The sequence below is a fragment of the Neovison vison genome, chromosome 7, assembly GCF_020171115.1.
Source record: "Neovison vison isolate M4711 chromosome 7, ASM_NN_V1, whole genome shotgun sequence".
In the NCBI taxonomy this organism is placed as follows: Eukaryota; Metazoa; Chordata; class Mammalia; order Carnivora; family Mustelidae; genus Neogale; species Neogale vison.
This window is the reverse complement of record NC_058097.1, coordinates 79,711,032-79,728,303: the sequence shown is the minus strand read 5'-3', so window position 1 is coordinate 79,728,303 and position 17,272 is coordinate 79,711,032.

The window sequence follows — 17,272 nt, the reverse complement described above, 5'->3', positions numbered from 1 at the left end:
GCTAGGCGGGCTGCCCAAGATTCCATCCATGGAACCCTTCTCTGGCGTTGTTCTGTATGGGACGTCCTGGAGCCATCCGACTGGTCTCTACTGTCTCGCAGAAGGAATCCTTGTGGATTGGAGCATCTCACAATTCCCATCTTGGGAAAACCACCATGGCCTTATGATGCCACCCCCTTCGTGAAGGGGGATCATGGACAGAAACTCCAACCTCGCGAAAGTCTGATCCTCTCCCTGACTTCAGATACACGAGATTTCGACTCAGCTCTGCAGAGTGTGCCTGCCGAGCTTCACCCCGAAACTAAAGGCTAGTTTGTATTCTCACACTTCCGTCATAACTCTCCTTGGCCACAAGCCCTCCAGTTTGGGAATTCTGGAGACACAATACTGCACTCTGTCTGCCCTCCAGAAGAAAAACGTTGCCCTACGGGGCCACACAGAAACCCCAAATGAGGATCAACCTGCTCGCCACTCGACTGTACACCAATTGTAAAATCTAACCTGGGCACTCATGCACTGTCTGACACAGACTGAGGCCAGACTTCCCGGCCGACACCCAGACACCTGGACGCACACTGAGCACATTAGACACGCCATGGCCTTAGGTTGTCATCTTTTCCCAACCTCTGTTTTCAAGCTTCAGAACCTAGACCTTATCTCCACTCACTGCCAAGCGGTGTACGTGATGCAGAAATCAGAACTCCTCCTTCCGCATGACCAGAAACCTTGTGGTTGGCATGTTGTCCAACAATCAGTGTAGGAGAAACCAACATGGCCCATGAGGCCCCGGTTATGTTTGAGGGCCGCGATGGGCACAAACACACATTGGGACCCTCCGTGAGAGCCCTGTCCTCAAGTAAAGCCTCTAAGGGGCTGGACCAAGAGCCCGCATATGGAGCTTGCCATGCCCCTAGACCCGCAATCTTAACCAGAGCTTGAGAAGTCTAGTCACCCGTACTCCGTACTCCGAGCTCTTCTCTGGAATCCCTTTTTGGTGAAACACATGAGGTAAAAAAAAAAATATATATATATATATATATATATATAGAGAGAGAGAGAGAGAGAGAAAGGACTCCTACCATCCAAAGAATGACCCCAAACACTTGTAATCGGGCCAAATCCACAGAGAGAAAAACTCGACCATGGCTGATGAGGCCAGCCTGACTTTCCACGGCCACAGTGGACACAAAATCCGGAGACAAAATCCTGAAGAATCGCGTCACACTCCCCCGTTAGTCATAGCCTGAAAAATTCTCCTCAAGGTCTGTATCGGGCCTGCCATACCTACATCCCAAGACGTAAGCCGAGTTGCTGTTTTCAAACTTCTGTCCCCACAGTCCTGACCCACACACCCTCCAGGCTAGGACCCTGGAGCCACACCTCAGCACTGTGCCTGTCCTCTCCAAGGGAATTCTGCTCATTCCCTTGGACACAACCCGACAGATATTGGAGAAACCTCCAATGATCCTGAGGCTATCCCAATAGAATCGGCCGCCCAGGACAAAGAGGTGTGATCTGTCACAAGCTGTGCAACACCCCCACTCAGACCCGTATACAGATATCTCCAGAGAAGAAGATTGAAAAGGACAGACACCTAGGCCATAGTAGGATCCATTGCTTTTGTTTCCAGGCGTCTTTTCTCAAAAGACTGGTTTCCAATACAAGCATATGGGGGGTTCCGGAGGCACAAATCAGTATAAATCTCGTCTCCACATGAGAAACTTGCTCTTTGGAGCTATGTCAAAACCTCCAGTTATGAGAAACCTTCAGGTCCCTGGAGCCACCGCCCCATTCCAAGGTCTCCATGGACACAAACCCACGTTAAGACCCATCCTCAGGAGAGTCCATTTCAACTCAGCTCCCTCGGTGGCTCCCCCACTGCCAGCAGATTGAACCTGCCTTGTCGCTAGGAGACAATTGGAATGCAAGTGTGCCTGCCCAGGCATCCATCGTTAGAACCCTGCTCTTGAGATCCTTATACAACGTCCTGGATCCATCCAAAAGGACACGACTGTCACACAGAAGGAATCCTTGCAGTGTGTAGCATCAAACAATCCCACCGTGGGCAAGCGTCCATTGCCTCGTGATGTCCCTCCACCTTCATATAGGGGACATCATGGACAGAAACTCCAACCTAAGCCAAAATCTGATCCTTGCCCTGACTTCAGATGCATGAAACCGCGATTCAGCTCTGCAGAGTGTGCCTGCCATGCCCTCGTTCTGAAACCTAGGCATAGCTTGTGTTCTCAGAATTCCGTCCTCAAACTCCTGGCCCACAAGCCCTCAAGTTGGGAATTCTGAAGACACAATGCAGCACTCTTCCTGCCCTCCAGAAGAAAAACGTTGCCCTGGGGCGCCTGGGTGGCTCAGAGGGTTAAGCCGCTGCCTTCAGCTCACGTCATGATCTCAGGGTCCTGGGATCGAGTCCCGCATCAGGCTCTCTGCTCAGCAGGGAGCCTGCTTCCTCCTCTCTCTCTCTGCCTGCCTCTCTGCCTACTTGTAATCTCTCTCTGTCAAATAAATAAATAAAATCTTTAAAAAAAATTAAAAAAAAGAAAAAGAAAAACGTTGCCCTATGGGGCTACGCAGAAACACCAAATGAGGATCAACCTGCACGCCTCTCCACTTTACCCAATTATACAGTCTAGCCTGCCCTGTCTGACACAGCCTGAGTTCAGACCTCCCAACCGACACCCAGACAGCTGGCTGCACACTGAGCACATTGGACCCGCCATGGCCTTAGTTTGTCATCTCTTCCCAACCTCGGTTTTCAGGCTTCGGAACCTAGACCTTAACTCCACTGACTGCCGAGGGGTGAACGTGATGCACAAATCATAACATATCCTTACCCATGGCCAGAAACTTTGTGTTTGGCATATTGTCCAATGTTCAGTGTAGGTGAAACCAGCGTGGCCCATGAGACCCCGGTCATGCATGATGATCGCAATGGGCACAAACATGCATTGTGACCATCAGTGTGAGTACTGTCCTCTAGTAAGTCTTCTAAGTGGCTGGACCATTAGACATCATATGGGCTTGTCATGCCCCGAGGCCCCAATTTTTTTACCAGATTTCTGGTTGTCCAGTCGCCCCTCCCCAGGCATCTGCTCTGGAAACCCTTTTTTGGTGGGACACCTGAGGTAAAAAAACGAAACGGACACCTCCCATCCCACAGAATGACCCCAAACTCTTGGGGTCGGGCCAAATCCTGACAGGAAGACTTGTCCATTGCCCATGAGGCCACCTGGATATTCCACGGCCATTGTTGACACAAAATCTAGAGACAAAAGCCTGAATAAGCGCCTCACACTCACTCTTTCTTCATATCCTGAAGAGTTTTCCTCACAGTCTGTAGATCTGGCCTGACATACCTACATCCCCAAACCTAAGCCAAGTTTGTATTTTCAGACTTATGTCCTCACATTCCTGGCCCACACACCCTCCAGGCTGGGGCCCCTGGATCCACACTTCAGGACCGTGCCTGCCCACTCCACAGGAATTCTGCCCATTCCATTGTCCACCATTGTACAAATTAGGGGAAACTTCCATAGTCCCTGAGGCCATCCCAATAGTGTAGGCCTCCCGGGACAAACAAGGGCGATCTGCCACCAGCTGAGCATCTATCTCCACTCATACCATAGATAGATATCCCCAGAGAATCAGATTGAACTGGACAGGACACCAGGCCCTAATCAGATCCATTGCTTTGTTTTCAAGGTATCTCTTCTCAGAGGCCTGGTTTCCAATATCAGAGAGAATCCTTCAGGGCCCGTGTGCCACCGCTCCATTCCACGAGTATGTATTTTCAGACTTCTGTCCCCACATCCTTGACCCACAGACCCTCCATGCTTGGGCCCTTGGAGCCACACCTCAAAACTGTGCTTTCCCTTTCCAAAGGAATTCTTCCCATTCCATTGGCCACATCTTGCAAATTAAGAGAAACCTCCAATGTCACCGAGGCGATCCCAATAGTGTAGGCTGCCCAGGACGAACAGGGGCGATCTGACAACAGCTGAGCAATTACCTCCACTCAGACCCGTAGACATATGTCCACATAGAAAAAGTTTGAATCGGGTAGGCCCCTAGGGAAATCCCACTACTGTTAGCCGCCCAGGACACACAGGGACATTCTGACACAAGCTGAGCAACTACATCCATGCAGACATGCAGACAGATGTCTGTAGAGACAGATTAAACCAGATAGGCCCCTAGGCTTAATCTGAACTCTTCCTTTGGTTTCTAGGTGTTACTCCTCAGACGCTTGGGTATGGAGAACAGCATATGGGGCTTTCCTGAGGCACCAAACAGAGCCTCTCTCATCTCCACATTGGGAGCTTTCTTGTTGGAGCTGTATCAAACCCTTCTGGTAGGCGAATTCTGTAGGGCCCTTGAAACACCAGCACATTCTAAGGTCTCCATGGACCAAACCCACATTACGACCCATCCTCAGGAGAGTCCATTTCAATGCAGCACCCTGGGTAGCTTTACCCAGGGCCAGCAGATCAAACATAGTCACAAATAGCCAATGGAAATGTGAGGTATGCTATTCAGGCATCCATCCTTCGAACCCTGCTCTCCAGTCCTTCCATATGGGACGTCATTTTAGGCATCCAAAAGGACTCGACTGTCCTGCAGGAGGAAACTTTGTGGTTTGGAACAACTCACAAACTCAGTTTGGGAAAACCGCCTTGGCCTCATGAAGCCCCCACTTCATGAAGGGGCCATCATGGACACAAACTCCAGCATCACCCAACGTCTGATCATCACCCTGAATCCAGATGCAGGAGATCCATATTCAGCCTCTGCAGAGTGGGCCTGCCATGCCCTTGGCTCCAAACCTCACCGTAGCTTGTGGTTTCAGACTTCTGTCCTCACACTCCTGGCCCACAAGCCCTCCTTATTGGGAATTCTGGGGCCACAACGAATCACTCTGTCTGCCCCCCAGAAGAAAAACATTGTCTATACCGTTGAACAGAAACCACAAATGAAGATCAAACTGCTTGGCCCTTGGCAACACCCCAATTATATAGGCTACCCTAAGCACTAATGATCTGTCTTACATAGAATGAGCCCAGACCGTCCAACAGACACCGAGACAGCTGGCTGCACATGCAGCACATTGGACCCGTCACGGCCTTAGGCCATCATCCCTTCCCAACCTGGGTTTTCAGGCATAGGAACCTAGACCTTATCTCCAATCCCTGCACAGGGGTGAACCTGATGCACAAGTCAGAACTCTTCTTTCCCCATGGCGAGAAACCTTGCTGTTGGCAGTGAGTCAAACCTTCAGTGTAGGAGAAACCAGCATGGCCCATGAAGCAACCCCCATGCTTGAGGGCCACCTTGGCCCTCAAGGGCCACAACACTCATTGTGACCCTCAGCGTGAGTCCCGTATTCAAGTAACGCCTCTCAGTGTCTGGACCAAGAGCCCGCATATGGGGCTTGCCATGCCCATAGGCACCCAGGCCTAAGCAGATGGCGGGTATTCCAGTTGTCAGTACCCACTGCTCTGCTCTAGAATCCCTCTATTCGGGGGACACCTGTGTCAGAAAACAGAACTCTTCCCTTCCCACAGAATGACCCCAAACTCTTGGGCGCTTGGCCAATCCCCAGAGAGGGAGACTCTTCCTCAGCCCATAAGGCCACACCTACATTAAACGGCCACTGTGGACGCAACAACCAGAGACAAAAGCTTGAGCGACCCCCTCCCACTCACCCTTATTTAATATCCAGAAGAGCTCCCCTCATGGACTGGAGATCAGGCCTGCCATAACCTTGGCCCCAAATCTGAACCAAGTTTTTTGTTTTCGGGCATCTGTCCCCACAGCCCTGGCAAACACAGCCTCCAGGCGGGGTCCTCTGGAGCCATACCACAATACTGTGCCTGTGCTCTCCTAGGAAACTGTGTTCATTCCATTGGCCACAACCCTACAGAATAGGAGAAACCTCAAGGCCCCCGAGGACATCCCACTACTGGAAGCCGCCCTGGACAAACATTCTGACACAACCTGAGCAACTACCTCCATGCAGGCATGCAGACAGATGTTCACATAGAAGATTGAACCAGACAGGCCCCTAGGCCCTAATCTGAACTCTTGCTTTGGTTTCCAGGTGTCACTCCTCAGAGGCCTGGGTTTGAAGACCAGCATATGGGGCTTTCCTGAGGCACCGAACAGAACACCTCTCGTCTCCACATGGGAAGCTTTTTTGTTGGAGCTGTGTCAAACCCTTCAGGTTGGAGAATCCTGCAGAGTCCCTGAGCCACCGCCACATTCCAAGGTCTCCATGGCCATCAACACACATTATGACCCATCCTCAGGATAGTCCATTTTAACTCAGCCCTTTGGGTAGCTCGCCCATGAGCCCGCAGATTGAGCCTGCCTAGTCCCAACCAAACAGCGGTAATGTGAGTTGGCGTTTCCAGGCACCCATGCTTAGACCCCTGCTCTCGAGTCTTTCCATATGGTGCAGCCTGGAACCATCCAAAGGATTCGAGTGTCCTGCAGAAGGAAACCTTGTGGTTTGGAGAAGTTCACAACTCCCATCGTAGGGAAACCTCCCTGGCCTCATGACGTCCCCACCCCCTTCAGGAAGGGGCCATCATGGACACAAACTCTAGCCTGAGGCAATGTCTCATACTTGCCCTGACCTCAGATGGAGATCTTGATTCAGCCTCTGCAGAGTGGTCCTGCCATGCCCTCAGCCCCAAACCTAACGCTAGCTTGTGTTTTCAGACTTCCTTCCTCACACTCCTGGCAAACAAGCCCTCCAGACTGGGAATTGCGGAACCATAATGCAGCCCTCTGCCTTCCCACCAGAAGGAAAATGTTGCCCTATGGGGCTCTCCAGAAACCCCAAATGAGGATCAACCTGCTCCAGCCTCAACCACACCCCAATTGGATAGGCTGCCCTGGGCACTAATGCTCTGTCTGACACAGCCTGAGGCCAGACGTCCCGACAGAAAGAGGAGACAGCTGACTGCACACCCAGCACATCAGACACGCCATGGCCTTAGGCAGTCATCTCTTCCCAACCTGGGTTTTCAGACATCTGAACCTAGACTTTATATCAAATCCAGGCACATGTGAGTACCTGAAGCACAAATCAAAACTCCTCTTTCCCCAAGTGTGTAAAGCTTTCTGTTGGCATGGAGTCACACCTTCAGGGTAGGAGAAACCTTCATGGTCCCTGAGGCCATGCCCAAATTTGAGTGCCACAATGGGCACAAACTCGCATTGTGACCCTCAGCGTGAGCCCCATGTCAAAGTAAGGCCTCTCAGGGCCTAGACTAAGAGCCGGCATATGGGGCTTGCCAAACCTCTATGCTCCATATCCTCACCGGAGTTCGAGTTTTCCAGTCGTTTGTACCTGGGGCTCTGCTCTGGAATCCCTCTCTTGGAGAGATACCTGAGCCAGACAACAGGACTCCACCCTTCCCACAAAATGACCCCAAGCTCTGGGAGCTGGGCCAAATCCCCAGAGAAGGATACTCACCCACAGTCCCTGAGGCCACCCCTACAATCCATGGCTATACTGGACAGAACATCCAGAGACAAAACCTGAGGGAACGCCTCCCACTCGCCCTTCTTTCATTAGCTGAGGAGCTCCCCTCATGGTCTGTAGATCCAGTCTGCCATACCCTTGGCGCCAAACCTAAGCTGAGTTTGTGTTTTCAGACTTCTGTGCCCACAGCCTGGACCCACACAACCTCCATGCTAGAGTCTCTGGAGCCACACCAAAAGACTGTGCCTGTCCTCTCCAAGGAAACTGTGCCCAATCCATTGACCACAACCCTACAGTTTAGGAAAAATCCTCAAGGCCCCTAAGGCCATCCCAATAGTGTAGGCTTCCCTGTACTAAGAGGGTCACTCTGACACCAGCTGAGCAACTATCTCCACTTAGACACTCAGACAGTGTCCCCAGAGACAGAATATTGAAATGGACAGGCACCTAGGCACTAACCTGAACCCTAGCTTTGGTTTCCAGGTGTCTCTCCTCAGAGAACTGTTTTGAAGACCAGCATCTGGAACTTTTCTGAGGCACCAAAAACCTCTCTCATGTCCACATGGTTTTTTATTTAATTGGAGCCATATAAAACCCTTCTGTTAGGCAAATTCTGCAAGGTCCCTGAGCCACCAGCACATTCCACGGTCTCCATGGACACAAACCCACATTACGACCCATCCTTAGGAGAGTCCATTTCAACTCGGCCCCCTGGGTAGCTTGCCGCAGAGCCAGAAGATCAAGCATGTCTTGTCGCTAATGGCCAACAGAAATGTGAGGCATGCTGTACAGGGATCCATCCTTTGAACCCTGCTCTCCAGTCCTTCCGTATGGGATGTCCTGGAGCCATCCAACAGGACTTGACTGTCCCGCAGAAGGAAACCTTGCAGTTTGGAGCAACCTCCAAACTCAGCGTGGGAAAACTTCCTTCTCCTCATGAGGCCCCTGCTTCATGAAGGTGCCATCATGGACACAAACTCCAGCCTCAGCCAACGTCTGATCCTCACCCTGACTTCAGATGCAGGAAATTTCGTTTCAGCCTCTGCAGAGTGGGCCTGCCATGCCCTTGGCTCCAAACTTCACCCTAGCATGTGTTTTCACACTTCCGTCCTCACACTCTTGGCCCACACGCCCTCCCGATTGGGAATTCTGGGGCCACAACGAAGCACTCTGCCTGCCCCCCAGAAGAAAAACATTGTTGATGGCACTGCCCAGAAACTCCAAATGAAAATCAACCTGCTCGGCCCTCGGCAACACCCCAGTTGCATAGGCTACCCTAAGCACTAATGCTCTGTCTTACATAGCCTGAGCCCAGACCTTCCGACAGACACCGAGACAGCTGGCCGCACACCCAGCACATCGGAACCGCCATGTTATTAGGCCATTAATCCCTTCCCATTGACCTGTGTGTCTTCTTGGACGTATGTTCTTAGGCTATGTCAGACTGCATTTTTTCCAGAGCGACCTATGAAATATGGGTGGGCTTAGGGGCCTTGCAGGTTTCTCCTAATCTGGTGGATTTGGGAAACTGAGCCTGGCTGAGATTCCTCGGGAGAGCAGGCCCAGTGATGTGGTGTGTTCCTGGAGGACCCATCATGGAGGGCATAAGAGTCAGGACTTTGGGTCCAAAGTCTTCAAACACAAACTCAGGTAAGAGTTAGGGACGAGGTGATGGCAGACCCCATCTGCAGACCTTGAGGGAAGCTCCTCGGGATTTTAAATTCGGACGGCTGGGAGGCAGGAGCACAGGCTTTTCTCTCTGATTTGTTTGTCTAAGATGGCCACGAAATGGAGAGGTGGCCTCATGGGTCCATGTGAGATACTACCTCTCTGGGAATTTTGCCTGGCATCCAAGAGTTTGGTGTCTTTCTGGGGGTTTAGGGGAGCGCGGTTTTCCGTGTCAGGGGCCCCGTCCAAACAGGCATTCCAGAGATGGGTTCTGGGTCCTGGAGCCTAGATCACCCCAACAAGGCTTAGGATTTGGGCCAAAGGGAATAACAGGCCCACTCTATGTTCTTCTTGTACAGCTCCCGAGGGGGATTTTTGGAAATGGGTCTCAGGCTGAGGGTCACAATGCCTGTTGGTGCCCAGATGCCAATGCTGAGTGCGTGTGGTCTCATGGGCCATGCACTTGGCTCCCACTCTGAGGGTTGGACAGCCATCTCAACATTCAGTTTTCCTGCCATTGGGAAGGATGTGTACTTTTTTGGGCTTCACGGTCCCCCATGGGCAGGAATTTAAGCTAACTTCTGGGACATTTACCTGAATACCCAGGTTCTTCGAGATGAGTTCCTAGGGCCAAGGCAGGATGCACCAGCAGGAAATGGGGCCCACTGTCTGGGTGGCTGACAGGAGGTCGGGCTAGCTATGTCAGACAGAGAATTCGTGCAGAGGGCGGCCTATGATATTGGGGTGCCGTTGAGAGCTGTGCAACTGGATCCTCATGTAGTGTTTCTGCAAAGACCCTTAGGGCACTTCTTTCTGGTGAGCAGGCTGATGGCTCAATCATGGCTCCAGAATTCCCAAGATGGAGGGCTTGCAGGCAAGGAGTGTGAGGACAGAACTCTGAAAACACAAGCTACGATTAAACTCAGTGCCGAACATATGTCCCTTCCAATGTACAGCAGTTGTTTCGAGATCTCCAGAGCCTGGGCGAAGGTCCGATGTCTGCTCATGCTGGAGTTTGTATCCATGATAGCCAACAAATGCTGGGGTGGCCTCAAGAATTCTTGGAGGTTTTTCTAAGCGGGAGCTTGTGAGCTGCTCCAAACACCAAGGTGTCCTACTGTGGGACAGGAGAAGTCGGATTACAGGGCTTCAGGGTCCCCAATATGGAAGATTCGATAGCAGAGCTCTCTGAATGGAGGCCTGGGAAGCCCATCTCGTGTTACCATTGCAGCTGAGGAACAGGGAAGTCTTGATCCAATGACACTGATTCCAAGTTCCAAGTGATCTGCGTTGAGGGAAGTTCTCAGTCTAATGGGTCCCAATGCTGCTTGTTGTCCAGGGAGACCTTAGAATGTAGTGGAGGCTCTCAGGCCATTCATGCTTCTCTATCCTGAGGATTAGACCCAGTACCCAAGATCCAAGTTTCCTTCTCGGGACAGGAGGTGTTCTCTTGTATGGCTCACGGACCACAGGTTGGATCATATGTTGAATTTCCAGAACAGGCCTCTGGGAAGAGAGGCCTCAAAACCTAAGCTAAGGTTCTGATGAGGTTGTAGGGGCATGTCAGGTTCAATCTTCGGACTCAGTAACATTGACCTGCATGTCATCCTGGCGGTAAGTGATGAGGCTGTGTCAGGCTTTGCATTTTTTCCAGAGCGGAAAAAAATTCATTTTTTCCATGAATTTGGGGTGGACTCAGGGGCCTTGCAGTTTTCTGCTAATCTGGACGTTTGGGAAACTGAGACGGGCAGAGTTTCCTTGGGAGAGCAGGCCCAGTGATGTCATGTAGTTCTCAATGCCCCATCCTGGAGGGCATGTGGTTCAGGGCTCTGGGACCAAAGTCTTTAGACACAAAATTGGTAAGAGTTGGGGGCGAGGTGATAGCAGGCCAGATCTGCAGACCCTGAGGGAAGCTCCTCAGGATTTGAAATTCAGGTGGCTGGGAGGGAGGAGCACAGGCTTTTCTGTCTGGATTGTGTGTCTAGGATCGCCACAAAGTGGTGGGCTCACTTCATGTGCCCATGGGATATTCTTCCACTCTGGGGATTCTGATTGGCACCCAAGTGTTTGATGTCTTTCTAGGGAAGAAGAAAACGCTGTTTTCCATCTCAGGGGTCCTGTCTAAACAGGGATTCCAGAGATGGGTTCCGAGTCCAGGCACCTGGAAAACCCAACCAAGGCTTTGGTTTTGGGCCTAGGGGAATGACAGACCCTCTCTGTGGGATCCTGCTCCAGATCCCATGGGGGCTCTAGGGAAAGGGTTCTCATTCTGAAGGTCGCAATGACTGTTTGTGCCTAGCTGCCCATCCTGTGTGGACGTGGTCTCATGGGCCATGCACTTGGCTCCCACTCTGAGGGTTGGACAGCCATCTCACCATTCAGTCTTCTGGCCATGGGGAAGTAGGATTACTCTTTTGTACTTCAGGGTTTCCTATGGGCAGCAATTTGAGCTAAGTCTGGGACAGGTAACTGAATACCCAGGTTGGTTCAATATGAAGGCCTCAGGCCAAATCTGGACCCACCTGCAGGATATGGGGCCTCTATCTGTGTCAATGAATGGAGGTCAGGTATCGGGCTGTGTCAGACAGAGCATTTGTGCAGAGGTTGGCCTAAATATATTGGGGTGCTGTTGAGGGCCGTGCAGGAGGATCCTCATGTGGGTTTCTGCGAAGACCCATAGGGCACTTCTTCTTTCTGGTGGGCAGGCAGAAGGCTGCGTTGTGGCTCCAGAATTCCCAATATGGAGGGCTTGCAGGCAAGGAGTGTGAGGACAGAAGTCTGAAAACACAAGCCACAGATACACTCAGTGCCGAGCACATGGCCATTCCAATGTGCAGTGGTTGTTTCGAGATCCCCAACACCTGAGTATGGGCGAGGGTCAGATGTCTTCTCACTCTGGAATTTGTATCCATGGTGGTCAACAAATTGTGGGGTGGCCTCAAGATTTCTTGGAGGTTTTCCCAAGCAGGACCTTGTGAGCTGCTCCAAACAGCAAGGTGTCCTACTGTGGGACAGGGAAAGTCCGCATAGAGGGCTCCAGGGTCCCCAATTTGGAAAGATTTGATAGTAGAGCTCTCTGAATGGAAGCCTGGGAAGCCTTCCTTGCATTACTATTGCAGCCGAGGAACATGGCAGGCATGATCCGCTGGTTCTTGTTCCAATTTCCAAGTGATCTAAGTTGACAGATGTTCTCAGTCTAATGAGTCACAATTCTGCTTGGTGTCCAGGGAGACCTTAGAATGTGGTGGTGGGTCTGCGGCCATGCAGGATTCTCCTACCTGTGGGTTAGACCCAGTTCCTAGGAGCCAGGTTTCCTTCTCAGGACAGGAGGGGTTCTCTTGTATGGCTCAGGGACCACATGTCAGATCGTATGTTGAATTTCAAGAACAGGCCTCTGGGCACAGAGGCCTGAATATCTAGGCTAGGGTTCTGATGAGGTTGTAGGGGCATTTCACGTTCAAACTTCAGACTCAGGGCCTTTGACTTGCATGTCTTTCTGGAGGTAGGTGCTGAGGCTGTGTCAGATTACACATTTTTTTCCAGAGATGCCTATGAAATTGGGGTGGGCTCAAGGTCCTTGCAGTTTTCTCCTAATCTGGAGGGTTTGGGAAATTGAGATGGCAGAGTTTCCTCCGGAGAGCAGGCCCAGTGATGTAGTGTGGTTCTGGCAGCCCCATCCTGGAAGGCATGTGGTTCAGGGCTCTGGGATCAAAGTCTTCAGACACAAAATGGGTAGGAGTTAGGGGCGAGGTGATGGCAGGCCAGATATGCAGACCCTGAGGGCAGCTCCCCGGGATTCAAATTCATGCAGCTACAAGGCAGGAGCAAAGACTTTTCTGTCTGGATTGTGTCTAGGATGGCCTCGGAATGGTGGGGTGTCCTCATGTGTCCATGGGATATTCTACCTCTCTGGGGATTTTGCCCGGCAACCAAGAGTTTGGTGTCTTACTGGGGAAGGAGAGAGCACGGTTTACCATGTCAGGGTTCCTGTCAAAATAGGGATTCCAGAGATGGGTTCTGGGTCCTGTGCCTGGATAACCCCACAAAGGCTTAGGATTTGGGCCTAGGGGCATGACAGGTCTGCTCTGTGGGGCCCTGGTCCAGCTCCCACAGGGACTTGTTGGAAATAAGTCTCAGGGTGAGGGTCACAATGCCTGTTTGTGCCCAGCTGACCATCCTGAGTGGGCGTTGTCTCTTGTTTCCTATACCTGGATCCCAATCTGAGGGTTGGTCCACCATCTCAACATTTAGTTTTCCTGCCATGGGGAAGGAGGAGTACTCTTTTGTGCTGCAGGTTCCCCCAGGCGCAGGAATTTGAGCTCTGTTCTGGGATAGGTACGTGAATACCCAGGTTGGTTCTAAATGAAGGACTCAGGTTAGGCAGGTCACACCTGCTGGATATGGGGCCTGCTACCTGCGAGACTGCCAGGAGGTCGGGGATTTGGGCTGTGTCACACAGAGCATTAGTGCACAGGGTGGAATATGATTTGGGGTGCCATATAGGGCTGTGCATGTGGATCCTCATGTGGGGTTTCATGCAGACCCATGGGGCACTTCTTCTTTCTGGTGGGAATTCAGAAGACTGCATTGTGACTCCCAAATTCCCAATATATAGGGCTTGAAGGCGAGGAGTGTGAGAACGGAAGGCTGAAAACACAAGCTACAGTTAAGCTCAGTGCCGATCACATGTCTGTTCCAATGTGTAGCAGTTATTTCAAGATCTCCAGCACCTAAGGACGGGCAAGGTTCATATGTCTGCTCACGATGGAGTTTGTATCTATGATGGCCAACAAACGAAATATCCTGCACCCGAGTAAGGGTGGATGTCAGATGTTTGCTCACACTGGAGTTTGGGTCTACGATGACCAAGAAATGGAGGAGTGGCATCAAGAGGCCATGGAGGATTCCCCACGCTGATGCATGTGAGATGCTCCAAACAGCAAGGTTTCTTTTTTTACTGGACAGATAGAAAAACATCAAACAGGACCCTTTTTGCTCCAGTGTTCCCCATGTGAAAAGTATGGGTAGCAGAGCTCTTCCGCATGGATGACTGGAAAGCGCACCTCCATTGACCAATGCAGCAGAGGAACAAGTTCTTTAGGGTGGCTCTGATGCGAAGTAAAAAGGCCTTGAGTTTACATGGAATCTCTTGCAGATGGGTCACAATGCTGATTTTATTACCAGGTAGATCTTAGAATGTTTTGGTGGCTAAGATGCCATGTAGTATTCTCCTACCCTGAGGGTTTAACACAGGTCAAAGTGCACGGTTTCCTTCTGCAGACAGGAGAAGTAGTGTGTGGCTCAGGGACAACATGTTGTATCATAAGTTTATATTCAAGGACAGGCCTCTGAATACAGATGTCTGACAACCTAATCTAGGGTTCCAAAGGTCCCAGGGGCATGAGAGGTTCAATCTTCAGACTCAGGACAATTGATTTGGGTGTCTGCCTGGATGTAGGTGATCAGGGTGTTTCAGACTACTCACTTGTATCCAGAGTAGCCTTCAATATTGGGGTGGACTCAGGGGCCTTGCATGTTTCAACCTACTCTGGAGGGTTTGGGTAACTGTGACAGGCACAATTTCCATGGGGATGGCAAGCACAGACCTGTGGTGTGGCTCCAGAGACCCCATCCTGGAGAGCAAATGAGCCATGGTTTTGGGAGAGAAGTCTGCAAACACAAACTCAGTGAGGGTTAGTGGCGAGGTTATCTAAGGGCAATGTGTAGACCTGGAGGGCTACTTGTCAGGAACAGTAATTCGAGTGACTCGAAGGCAGAAGCACAGACTTTTATATCTGGATTGTGTGTCCAGTGTGGCCAGTGTGTCCAGCTGGAATGCAGCTGTGGTCTCATGAGTCCATGGGAGATTTACCTCTCTAAGGATCCTGGCGGCTCCCAATATTTTGATGGCTTTTCACGATGGGAAGAGTGCTATTTTCAATCTTAGGGGTGCCCAAAACAGGGATTCCAGAGACGGGCTCTGGGTCTGGACACCTGGAAAATCCCACCAAGGGTTAGAATTTGGGCCTATGGTCAAACCAGGCCTGTAATGCGGGATTCTGGTGGTGCAACTGAGTGGGCTTGTTTGAAAGCATGCTCAGAATGAGCGTCACAATGCCTGTTTGTGCCCAGGGTGGCCCTCAGGAGTGGGCATGGTCCCATTGCCCATGTGCGGGCTCCCACCCTGAGGGATGGACACTATTCCCCATGGCCAGGTTTCCAGCCATGGGGAATGAGGAATTCTCTAAAGTGCTTCAGGTTCCCCCATTGGCAGGGATTCCAGCAAAGATCTGGGGACAGATGCCTGAATACCAAGGATGTTTAAAGATGACAGATTTGGGCCATGGCCATTCTCACATGCTGGATACGGGCCCCGCTCACTGGGTGACTGACACGAAGTCTGGGCTCAGGCTCGTTCAGACACAGCACTAGTGGCCAGAGAATCCTATAAATCGGGGTTCTTTCGAGGGCCGAGCAGACTGATCCTCATGTGGAGTTTCTGCAAAAACTCACGAAGCACTTCTTTCTATGGGGCAGGCAGAATGCTGCGTTGTGGCTCCAGAATTTCCTATCAAGAGGGCTTGGGTCTCCAAAGGCAAAGGAAACAAAAGCGAAAATAAACTTCTGGGACTTCATCAAAATCAAAAGTTTCTGCACAGCAAAGGAAACAGTCAAAAAAACAAAGAGGCAACCCACGGAATGGGAGAAGATATTTGCAAATGACAGTACAGACAAAAGGTTGATATCCAGGATCTATAATGAACTCCTCAAACTCAACCCACACCAAACAGACAAACACATGAAAAAATGGGCAGAAGATATGAACAGACACTTCTCCAATCAAGACATACAAATGGCTATCAGACACATGAAAAAATGCTCATCATCATTAGCCCTCAGGGAGATTCAAATTAAAACCACATTGAGATATCACCTTACACCAGTTAGAATGGCCAAAATTAACAAAACAGGAAACAACATGTGTTGGAGAGGATGTGGAGAAAGGGGAACCCTCTTACACTGTTGGTGGGAATGCAAGTTGGTGCAGCCTCTTTGGAGAACAGTGTGGAGATTCCTCAAGAAATTAAAAATAGAGCTTCCCTACGACCCTGCAATTGCACTCGTGGGTACTTACCCCAAAGATACAGATGTCGTGAAAAGAAGGGCCATCTGTAACCCAATGTTTATAGCAGCAATGGCCACAGTCGCCAAACTATGGAAAGAACCAAGATGCCCTTCAACGGATGAATGGATAAGGAAGATGTGGTCCATATACACTATGGAGTATTATGCCTCCATCAGAAAGGATGAATACCCAACTTTTGTAGCAACGTGGACGGGACTGGAAGAGATTATGCTGAGTGAAATCAGTCAAGCAGAGAGAGTCAATTATCATATGGTTTCACTTATTTGTGGAGCATAACCAATAGCATGGAGGACAAGGGGCGTTAGAGAGGAGTAGGGAATTTGGGTAAATTGGAAGGGGAGGTGAACCATGAGAGACTAAGGACTCTGAAAAACAGTCTGAGGGGTTTGAAGTGGCGGGGGGGTGGGAGGTTAGAGTACCAGGTGGTGGGTATTATAGAGGGCACAGCTTGCATGGAGCACTGGGTGTGGTGAAAAAATAATGAATACTGTTTTTCTGAAAATAAATAAATTGGAAAAAAAAAAAAAAAAGAGGGCTTGGGGACCAGGAGGATGAGGATGAAATTGTAAACATCAGCTATGCCTAAATTGAGTTCCAAGCAGAAGTCAGTTCCAATGTGCAGCAGCTTATACAAGATATCCAGCACCCGAGTAAGGGCAGATGTCATATGTTTGCTCACAGTGGAGTTTGTGTCTATGATAACCATCAAATGGAGAGGTGGCTTCAAGAGGCCATGCAGAATTACCCACACTTAAGACTGTGAGATGCTCCAAACAACAAGGTCTCCTTCTAATGGACAGGAGGAGTCTGGTTTGTTTCCTCCAGGGTCCCCCATGTGGAAAGCTTGGGTAGCAGAGCCCTCCCTCATGGATGACTGGGAAGCACACATCCAATGAGTATTGGAGCTGAGGAACATGACAGGTTTGTTTTGGTGGTTCTGGGTCCAAGTACCA